The sequence below is a fragment of the Canis aureus genome, chromosome 13, assembly GCF_053574225.1.
Source record: "Canis aureus isolate CA01 chromosome 13, VMU_Caureus_v.1.0, whole genome shotgun sequence".
NCBI classification, from domain to species: domain Eukaryota; kingdom Metazoa; phylum Chordata; class Mammalia; order Carnivora; family Canidae; genus Canis; species Canis aureus.
The window spans coordinates 59,822,039-59,832,957 of NC_135623.1; the positions used below are offsets into that span (position 1 = coordinate 59,822,039).

Consider the following 10,919-nt stretch of genomic DNA (forward strand, 5'->3'; position numbering starts at 1 on the left):
TCTTTCTTCTTCTTCTTCTTCTTCTTTCTTTCTTTTTCTTTCTTTCTTTCTTTCTTCTTTCTTTCTTTCTTTCTTTCTTTCTTTCTTTCTTTCTTTCTTCTGCTTTCTTTCTTCTTTCTTTCTTCTGCTTTCTTTCTTCTTTCTTTCTTTTTCTTCTTTCTTTCTTTCTTTCTTTCTTTCTTTCTTTCTTCTTTCTTTTTCTTCTTCTTCTTCTTCTTCTTCTTCTTCTTCTTCTTCTTCTTCTTCTTCTCGTTTTTCTTCTCTTCTTCTCTTTCCTCCCTTCCTCCCTCCCTCCCTTCCTTCCTTCCTTCCTTCCTTCCTTCCTGCCTTCCTTCCTTCCTGCCTTCCATGGTTGTACTGAGTCTATTACTTTTACTAAGCCATTTTATCTTCCTTACATTCAATACAGAGAGAGAAAACAATATAAAGAAAAATATGCCCTCATTATTGTTATTTGCAATAAGAAGGGTCTGCTTCCATTCCGCACTCCAGGGGATATTATATAATAAGGAGCATTTAAAGGCTCAAGTGGATCAAAGCACTATTTTGATTCTGACCCACTGAATAGAGTCTCATGCATATTTTGGCTAACTTCATGGTATCCGTAATGTACCATTTCTGTGGTATCCTCAGCTCTCTAAATAAGGAAAGACTCTATACAAGAAAAAATAACAATCTGTCTGTAAATTATATCTATAGATTCTTTAGTGTAAGGTGGAAAAGGGGCCCATTCTTGAATACATGGATACAAATATTATTGTGATCTAAAGATTATTGGATTGATATTGTGTCTGTTATACTGACAATAGGGTGTACATCAAAATCACTGTCAGATTAAGAAATTTCCACAACTTGTCTCAATTCTTCAAATAATGGAGCAAGTTCCTTTTCTAGACTGACAGTCCTGTACTGGCATTGCCGTTAGCTATGAAACTCCCCACCAAAGGTAAACAATCGAACTGAATCACCTGATAGGTGTTATAGTAGCAGATATTACTTTTATTTTTTTGAAAATTCAAGTTTGCTCCCCTGGTCTGATGCAAACGCAAAACTGATAAGAAACCAGGTTGCAAGGTGTGCTCTGGAGCATTATCATTGACCACTTTAATACTAGGCACTCTGCCTTTATCTGACACAATAGTGTGGCGCCCTTCAACCCCTGGCAACATTTTATGCAGGAATCAATTTAGGTCATTTGCCATGATGATCCCCTTTCTCCCCAGGTTCAGTTTCCACACCTGGTTTTCTGAGCTGTCATGTTCTCTAACCTGTAAATCCAGGGACATTTTCAAAGATAGTCTCCTCCGAAAGCCAACCTCACATGATTTGCATCTCCTCTGTGCTCCAGGAAGCACTTCCTATGCCTCTCAGGCCCAGTGACATGAGTCAGAGACTCTTTTTCTAATACTATCTCTGTGCTCTGAAATTCTGGCTAATTAACTCAAAATTGGTGGGCTTATTTACACCTTAGCATAGTAGATTCAATATCCTACAGCAAATATATTGTATGGGCTAATTGGACAAAAATACACTTATACAATATTTGCAAGAATTTATTTCAAACTCTGTTGTTATACCAGAGTCTTATCAATTGAGCATCAGCCCTGCCCCTTCATGTATTCTTGGAAAGCAAGTGGGAGCATGGAAACTATAGTTCCCAGAGTCCCTCACCAATAGGATTTAGTTTGAATTTGTGAGCTTTAGATAGCAGAGAAAAAGAGAAGTGCTATTTCCCTCTGGCAACAGCTGGCACCTGAACTGACAAAGTGACTCATGAGATTTGGCTCAGCCACCCGCACACTAAAGGCAGTTAACATCATCAGTGGTATCTTCCTCTGATCTGTACATTTCTCCTTGAGATATTCCAATATTTCTCTTAGCACCTCTCTGCTCGAAATGCAAAAAGTGATTTCTGTCTTCCTGAAGACAAAGATTTGGATATAGTGGTCATAATAGAACTTAAATATCTGATAGCTGAGATATAAAAGGAAAAAAAATCTTAGTGGTTGAATAAACAGTTGAACCTCCTCCTCACCACCTCACCTCCATCATCCTTCTCTGCTTAATTATACAAATCACCATCTGACACCCTAAATATATTTTTTTCTTTTCCTCTCTCCCTTTCTTGGGTGGGGAGGGGCAGTGGGAGAGGGAGAGAGAGAGAATCTTAAGCAGGCTCCATCCCCAGTGAGGAGCCCACTCCGTCTCACGACCCTGAGATCATGGCCTAAGCTGAAATCAAGAATTGGGCACTTAACCAACTGAGCCACCCCAATGCCTTAGTTAATCTTTTTAAATTGCCCATCATGGTAAAAGTGCCATGACAACAAGGATCCTTCTTTATCACACTGTCGAGTCTCCAGTTTTTAGAGCGGTACCTGTTGTGTGATTGCTACTCAATAAAAATATTTTAGTGAATGAATGAATCTGAGAAAATGTTTTTCATTTTTCCTGAGTGTCAGTAAACAGAGAAAAAAAGGCTGGCTCTAATTACAGTAAGAAGAAACAGAGCATGCATATTTAATTTTAAATAAGTCCTTGTCCTTTTTGACTAGTTTTCCAGCTGTGTTCTTCCTTCATTGTCCTACTATAGTCACCAGAAGTTTTATAACTAAGTTGAAAGGGGTAAAAAAAATCAGCCCAGTCCTGGACAACATTCTGTCTCTTGACTTATCATTAAATCCCCCATAGTTGCCTGTAATTTTAATCAAGAAGAATTCAATTTAAGGGTTGGTAATTCTGATATTTCAGAAGAATATTTTAATTTTTAAAGATTTTATTTATTTATTCATAAGAGACACAGAGAGAGGCAGAGACACGTGCAGAGGGAGAAGCAGGCTCCATGCAGGGAGTCCGATGTGAGACTCCATCCGGGATCTCCAGGATCACACCCTGGGCCGAAGGTGGTGCTAAACCACTGAGCCACCAAGGTATCCCTCAGATGAATATTTTAAATATATAAGCAACTCCTTCAAGTGAATTAGGGGAAAAAAAAGCACTAATACTTTAACCAAGGGCAAAGAGTATAAACTGACATTTCAAAAAATAAGAGATAGTGGTAGTGATAATGACCAAATAGGATAGATATTTAATATTAGATAGATAGGTAAGATATTTAAAAATAATTTATAAAGCTAATATAATTTGAAATTCGCTTTTCATGAAAATGTTTAACATAAATCTCTAATTAAAATAATAGCAAAACAATTTAAAATATTAAAATAAAATTAAAGCAAGCAGAGGAATATCCTTTATACAAATTTCATATTATAAATTTATTAAAACTTATGAAATGATCTGGCAAGTGACATTGCTAAGTATAAAGTAACTCATTTTCTAGGACCCAAATTCCTGAGAATGAATACAGAAAGATATAAGATATGTGAACAAATCCATCTATTTATAAAATTATTCATCCATTTTTAAGTATGTGTTGCAAATAACTTCAGTTTCTTTATATCTTGTCTCTTTACTCTCTTTATAGTGTCTTTGATAAAAGGAAGTTCTTAAAATAGAATTTAGCAATCAATTCCTTTGTTCATATACCTTAAACATATTTCATGTTTACTATTTTTCTTTTGCCCTTTCTTCTGTCTTCCTTTCAGATCATCTGACTGGAAATACTGTGTTTTCAAAAAAAAAAAATTCTATTAAAAACGGGGTATAACTGGGGCACCTGGGTGACAGTCAATTATAGTCTAGACCTCAGCTCAGGTCTTGATCTCAGGGTGGTGATTTCAAGCCCCCTGTTGGGTTCCATGCCTACCATAAAGCCTATTTAAAAGCAAACAAATAAATAAAGTTTTTAAATGGAGTACACCTTTAGAAATTCTTTCATTTATAAGACGATGGTTGTAAAATCACCCTCTTCTCACCCTGCCTGCCAGTTCTCCCAAGACAATTTTATTGAATATACAGTTCTAGTGCCTTGAAAGTAAGAGTCTATTTTCTTCTACCTTCAATTGTTTCTATTAAGAAGCTAGCACAATTGAGAGTCAAACTAATTGTCATTCCATTGTAGGTGATCTGAATTTTTCTTGTCACTTTGGAGATCTCTTTACCTTTGGTTTGGTTATTTCATCAATGTTTTATGAGCAGATTTTTTAAAAATTGCATTTATCCTTTTTGAATTGTACTAAGAAGAGTGTGGGTGATTGGATTACATTCTGGAAAACCTTAGCAGGTGTCCCTTTTAATATCCCCTTCCGGATCCCTGAGTGGTTCAGTGGTTTGGCGCCTGCCTTTGGCCCAGGGCGTGGTCCTGGGGTCCCAGAATCGAGTTCCACATCCGGCTCCCTGCGTGGAGCCTGCTTCTCCCTCTGCCTGTGTCTCTGCCTCTCTCTCTCTCTCTCTTTCTCTCTGTGTCTCTCATGAATAAATAAATAAAATCTTTAAAAAAAAAATCCCCTTCCTACTAATTCTCGACTCCTTCTTGGTAATATCCTTCATAAATCTTCACCTGTCTTTCATATTTTCATCCAACTCCCTTTCTAAATTGTGGTTATTTCTTTAGATCTATTTTTTAGCTTATTAATATTCTCTTCATTTTTATCTAATGTGCTATTTAACTCTTCCAACAGAACAGTTATTTTCAATCATTAGAGTTTTATTTCTGGAAGTTCCTTTTGGTTCTAATTTCAAACTGGTCAAGTTTTATATTCTGGTTCCTTTCTTATGCAATGAATGTCTTTTATTTTACAAAATATATTAAACATACTTATTTTATATTCTTTTTGAATAATTTCTATTGTTGTAGTCCTTGTAGGTCTGTCTGACTTCTAAGTTTTTGAGTTTTTTCTGTCATTTGTGGTTGCATTCTTCACGTATTTGGGGACTTCCTTATTATGTGCTCATTTTTCCTGGGACTTTATCTGTAGAAATTATCCGAAGACTCTCTTTAAGGGAATTCCACCAGTGAGGATAGACACTTGCTCCTGCCAGGCTCCTGCAGCATTCCCAATGTACGTCCACTTTAAAATAAATGGTCTGCCTGGAGATTTTCAAGCCATTTAGTTTGTATTAATTTCCAATCCCAAACTATAGAAGTTTCTGACACCAGGAATACTTAGGGGAGACCTGGTTTCTACCCCGTACTCCAATCTGAGTCAGTATCTAATGAGAGAATTTACCCTGTGAAAACACCGCCTCCAAGATTTCTATTTCCTGTGTTATCATTTCCTAGTTGTGTTTCATTTTGGGGTCTAGGTCCCCCAAACATGTTGCCCAATAACCCAAGCTCTGGCCCCACCGTGAGTAGGCACATGACCTCAAAGCAATTGCCAACTACTGTGCTTGCCTACTAGGGAAGTCTTTCTTTCTCACTGCGTCTGGTTTCAGCTTGTGTTACCCTTTCCAGACATCCAGCCTAGTTAAGCCTTAAAATCATGTTTAACTTTTTCGTGGGCATCGTCAAGTGTGCTGTCACGGGAAGGGTTTCTCTGTACATCTGCTATGGTGTAGGAAAGGGGAGGCCTCTTTTATTACTTGCATTACTTGTATAATCAGACCAAAATAGAATATTTTAAAAAGTGAGAAGAAAGAGATTTGGTAAGGCACGATTGCCCTTCGGTAATATCACCAACCATTTAAACAAATTATTTTATAATCATAAAAGCTGCCATAACTGTCACGTTCACAAAACGAGACTTTAACCAGTCTGCCTATGCATAGTTTGCCTATTTTTTAAATGTCAAAACAGAATTCTCTTTACTTTGAAACTTAAATCAGTTTCTTTTTTTTAACGCATGGCACAGGATATACCTTTTGGCCCTGTCTGGAGAGATTATCATTTGAGAGCAACTCAGTCTCTCTGGCTGCTTTTCCCAGTTTTGAAATCTATGTGCTTCAGTTCTCCCAGAAGGAGAAGCATACGTGAAACACTCTTAAAAGCAGAGCTTAAAGAAAATATCTTGGCTTCGGAAATAAATCGAAAATGAAAAGCAAAATTGATACCCATTCATTAGATGTTTCTGCTGCACACTCATTAGCTCATTAGTAGGCACACATCACCAGTTGGTGAGTGTCCTGTGTTAGACTAGGGAAAACCACCAGGCCATGCTCCCGCTGGGCTGCTTAGTGAGAGGCACATGATTATTCTCACACCATATTTTGCACCTTTAAGTTATGAAAGAGTAACAGAGGAAGCAGACAAGGTTTTCTGTGTTATGATATTTAAAGGGAGAGAGGATGCTTTACTGACTAAAGAATCCTCTTCATTTCATTGACCATTATTTGAAAAATTACAAACATGTCTTTGCGTGCAGAAGGCTCTCTTCTCTACAGATGAGTAGGTCATGTTGCCTGGGAATGCTCCTCTTAAAATGTAAGGGTAGCTAGATATTTTTATATTTATATTTGCATATAAAAATTATCATTTTGACTAAATGCTTTCCTTTACACGTAATATTCTGTTTAAACTGTGATACTTGCACACTCTTATTTTAACCCAGCTCTACAGGAACCCCCTGAAATAGTATTGTCCTCCTGTGGTGGAAGCTCCCAAGGAGGGAGCCCTGGGGTCTCTTATACATTTGATACCTAGAGATAAAAAGTGTTAAAGAATTTCCAACCCTTTGTATAAGGCATTTGTTTAATCAGTGGTTACTTTTCAACATGACCTGCCATGAAAGGAAGCAGGAACAACTCAACCTTTATGACGTTTGAAGAATTGGTAGAAAATGACTTGAGTGTATCTTCCTTAATAGTTTCTTCTGTAAATTGCTTTATTGAATATACTTCCAATGTTTTGCCTACCTCTTCAGTAATCTGCCTAGCTTTGTCCTTCCTTTCCTTCCTTCCTTCCTTCCTTCCTTCCTTCCTTCCTTCCTTCCTTCCTTCCCTCTCATCTCTCTTTTCCTTTCTATAAATACATAATTACATACTACTATTTAGTTAACCATTCTATTAAAAATAAAGCTATCCAAACTCATGCTCTCCGTTCCTTACTTGGCAGCTTAAACTAATGTCAAGCAAAGAATTTAAGAGAATATATAAACAGCTCGAAGGGCAAGTGTTGAAAACCCAAACCTATTACATAATTGTGTCAGGAATAGGTACCCGTCCAAGGAATTCACAGTAAGACAACTTTACTACCTTGAAATATTTGGTCTTCATAGTCAACCATCAGAATGGACTACAGGTACTTGTTAAAATGCAGGTTTCTGGGACCTACCAGTACTCAAACAGTCTGATTTAATGTGTCTGAACTAGGACTCTTTATTTCACATAATTAAGAAGCTCTTTTCAGGATAACCAGAGTGATTCATACCTCAGGCTTATGAGCCAGATGGCCCGAGTCTGAAACCTGCTTTTGCAACTTGTTAACTCTGTGCTTTTAGGAAAGTTATTTAATCTTTCTATGCCTCAATTTTTTCCTGTGTTAAGTAAATATAATAATAATGCTTACCTCAAAGGATTACTGGAAGGAAAGGATGACCTAATGCACGTAGTGGTTAGAACTGTGTTTGGCACATATTTAACATCCTACCATGCCAACTATTATGATTCTTCTTGACAATTAAAATGTTAGAATCCTGGAAGTCATTCATCCTTGTTTCAATGACTTTGGTTGTGGCCGATGTTGTTTTCAAATCAACTTCATTGAGATAAATTTAGATAGAATAAAAAACACTAATTTTAAGTGTGTAGTTCGATGAGTTTTGATACTTGTATATACCCTCATAACCACCACCACAATCACGATATAGAACATTTTTATCACCAAAACTTTACTTGAGCCCCTTTTGCTGGCGTGCTTCCACCCTGGCTCCAGGCAACTGCAAAGCTTCTCTCAGTCATTACAGACGAGCTTTGCCCTTTCTTGAATTGCATATAAATGGAATCATGCAATATGTACAATTTTATGTCTTCTTTCTCCCCCCCCAGCACAATGTTTTTGAGATTCGTCCTTGTGATTTCATGTATTAGCAGCTTCTTCTTTTCTATTGCTGAGTGGTATTCCATTATACAAATATACCATGATTTGCTCATCCACCCATCTGTTGCTGGATATTTGAGTTGTTTCCAATTTGGGGCTATTACAAACTCCAAATAACCTTTGTTGGAAGCTGGCATTAGTTTTCCTATTTAAAAAAAATAGAAAGATAAAATACTCAGAAAACAGAATCTGGCTTTATATGGTCAATTATTTTGGAAGGTCTTTAAAAATCTTGTAAAAGCAGGGTAGAGGGTAGGGACTAAGCTACAGTGGAAGTAGCAATATTGAAAACTAAGTGTGTTTTGAACTAAGTTGGAATGAGAGATTAACCTTAGCTGTGGACTTTTCCTGTTGTTTTTATAGACATCATATCTTTGTGTGGCTGAGCTGTTCCTTTTCAATGTGTCAGTTTTTACTCATAGGAAATATTTTTTTATTGGGTAGAGTTACACTCAATAAATATCTTTGAGTAAGTTTTGCAAGTCTCTTTTTTGCAGTATCCAGTAACCCATTCATCTTAGGGACTTCCACGTCAATGTCTCCACCCTATGTTTTCTTTTCAATTTTCTGAAGTCGACAGCAGTAAACATATCGAGGTCTACCACTACCGCTCTGGCCTCCTTTTGAAACACAATTCATGGAATACTACTGGTATTGTGTAATGATATAGAGGTAAAAGAGTCAATACGACTAGGACTTTAGGACATGAAATTAAAATAGGGGGATCTCCCCTATCGGTATGTTCAGCAGATTTTTCAAATATGAGAATCAATAAAGAAAACCTCTCTCCATGTCATCCAAGTATAGGGACATTACGTCTACCTGGAAAAGGGTGGCACAGCATCTTTCAAAGTCTTGATAAACTGAAGATTTCCTAAATCGCCAATCCTGGTTCCACTTTGTTTAATGGTTCTTTCTTTCCATTTCTCTTTCCTCTCACATTTTATAATAAGCAGCAAGGAAAACCCAAGCCATGCCTTCCAACACTTTGCTTAGAAATCTCCTCCACTAACCATCCAAATTCCTCCTTTCTGGTACCTGCAGACTGTAATTCAGCCAAATTCCCTTCCACATAGCTTTTCCTCCAGTTTCCTGTAACATATTCCTCATTTCCAGCTATGTCCTCACTGGCAGCATCTTCAACTTCCTAATTCAACCAGCAGTCAGATTATGATGTGTTCCGTATTCTCTAGAATGATACAGGATCTGTCTACCATGCTTCCACTTCTCTATCACATTGTGGAGTTCTCGCCTGCTGAGTTAACATACATCTGTTCACTAACAGCACATTCAAAGCAACCTAGGCTTTTGAAAAATCATGCCCCACAAAATTCTTCCAGGCTTTGCCACTGCCCCATTTCAAAGCTACTTTCACATTTCTAGGTATTTATTACACTAGCACCTCACGCTCCAGTACCAAAATCTGCATTCCTTTCCCATTGCTGCTGTTACAAACAACCACAAACCTAGCTACTTAACACAAATTGAGACTCTGAAGTGAGTCTCACCGGATTAAAATCAAAGCCTTGGCAGAGCTGCTTCTTTTCTGGAGGCTCTCAGGGAGCCTAGGTTTTGTAGCCTTACCCAGTTTCTAGAGGCTGCACTCATGCCTTGGTAATAACCCCTTTGCATCGTCCAAGCCAGCAACTGCTGGTCAAGGCTTTCTCACGTTGCATCACTCTGACCCTGACCCTGACTCTCTTGCCTCCAGTTTTCATTTATAACCAACCACCCTTGGGATTACAGTGCGCCCACGTGTATTATCGGGGATAACCTCCCTATCTCTAAGTCAGTTGATTACCAATCTTCATTCTCGGTGCAACCTTAATTTCCCCTAGCCATGTGCCTCGGAGCATAACAGTCATATTTTTTCAGGGCATCTGAAGGCAGGGAGGGCACATTATTCTGTATACTGCTCTATTTACTGATAACAAACACCACTGGTTTGAGAAAACAGAGTGAACATTTCTGTCATCATTAGAATCCTTAGAGTCCAAGCTGCTACCTGAAATTTAAGGACTCTAACCTTACATGGTCGGTCCTTCCTAACTGAAATTTCACACTCTAAAAGAGACAGTTTGGACCACGAAACACGGTCCCAGCAAGGACAAGTTAGCAATGTAAAGTTTATCTAACCAGCTGTATTTAAAACAAATTGAAAGTAAATCATCTTAAGAAGGAAAGGAGGGAAAAGGAGTCATAAAGAGGAAAAAGATAATGAAGTTATCTTTCTTGTGTTTGACAAGTTACCCTGCTTTGATAAACAGTAGAGTCAAGTGGTTTGTCCATTTGCTAAAAAATAAAGTGACGTTCTGTCCCCAACATATCAAGAGAGTACACAATAATGGTCAATGTTTCTCATGTCTTTCCTCCTGCTGCATTGCCCCCATCCGTATTTCTCTCTCCATTTCCTTCGGTTTATGAATTCATGTTTGGTTTATGAACTAGACCAAGAAGCCAGGAGAAATGAATCAGTTAGTCCCATGACTTTATATAAACTGATTTGGTGGTAATATCACAGAAAAAAAAAAAAGGATATGCTGGTTCTAAAAATCCCTAGGTTTAGACAGATTCATACAACCCGTTTCCACATCTAGTATACTTAATGCATTGATATTAGATCAGGGCTTCTCAAACTTTAACATACCTAGGAACCAACTGAAGATTTAATTAAAGGAATATTCTGATTGTGTAGGTTTGGAGTGAGGTTCATAACTCTTTATTTCCAGCAGGAAGACAGGTCACGATGATCCTGCTGATAAGCGGACCACACTCTGAGTAGCTAAGAGTCAGATCACTTCTCTGGTTGCCATTGTCATTTCTGAACGTGAGAAGAATACACATTTGAATGCTTTTGTGCTATTGCCAGTTGTAGACGCAGAAGAAGACAAGCATTTTGAGAAGAAAAATTTAAGCTTTTCTGCCAAAGTTGACAAGATCACCAAGGATCGCCTTAAACCAAATACTAGTCCATGTTAACATT

General features: G+C 37.7%; 1 pseudogene; it reads right to left on the bottom strand.

Moving 5' to 3' along the window:
* Positions 1–331: 331 nt before the first annotated feature.
* LOC144281679 (ragulator complex protein LAMTOR3 pseudogene) lies at positions 332–1,749 on the bottom strand (annotated as a pseudogene).
* Positions 1,750–10,919: the final 9,170 nt, after the last annotated feature.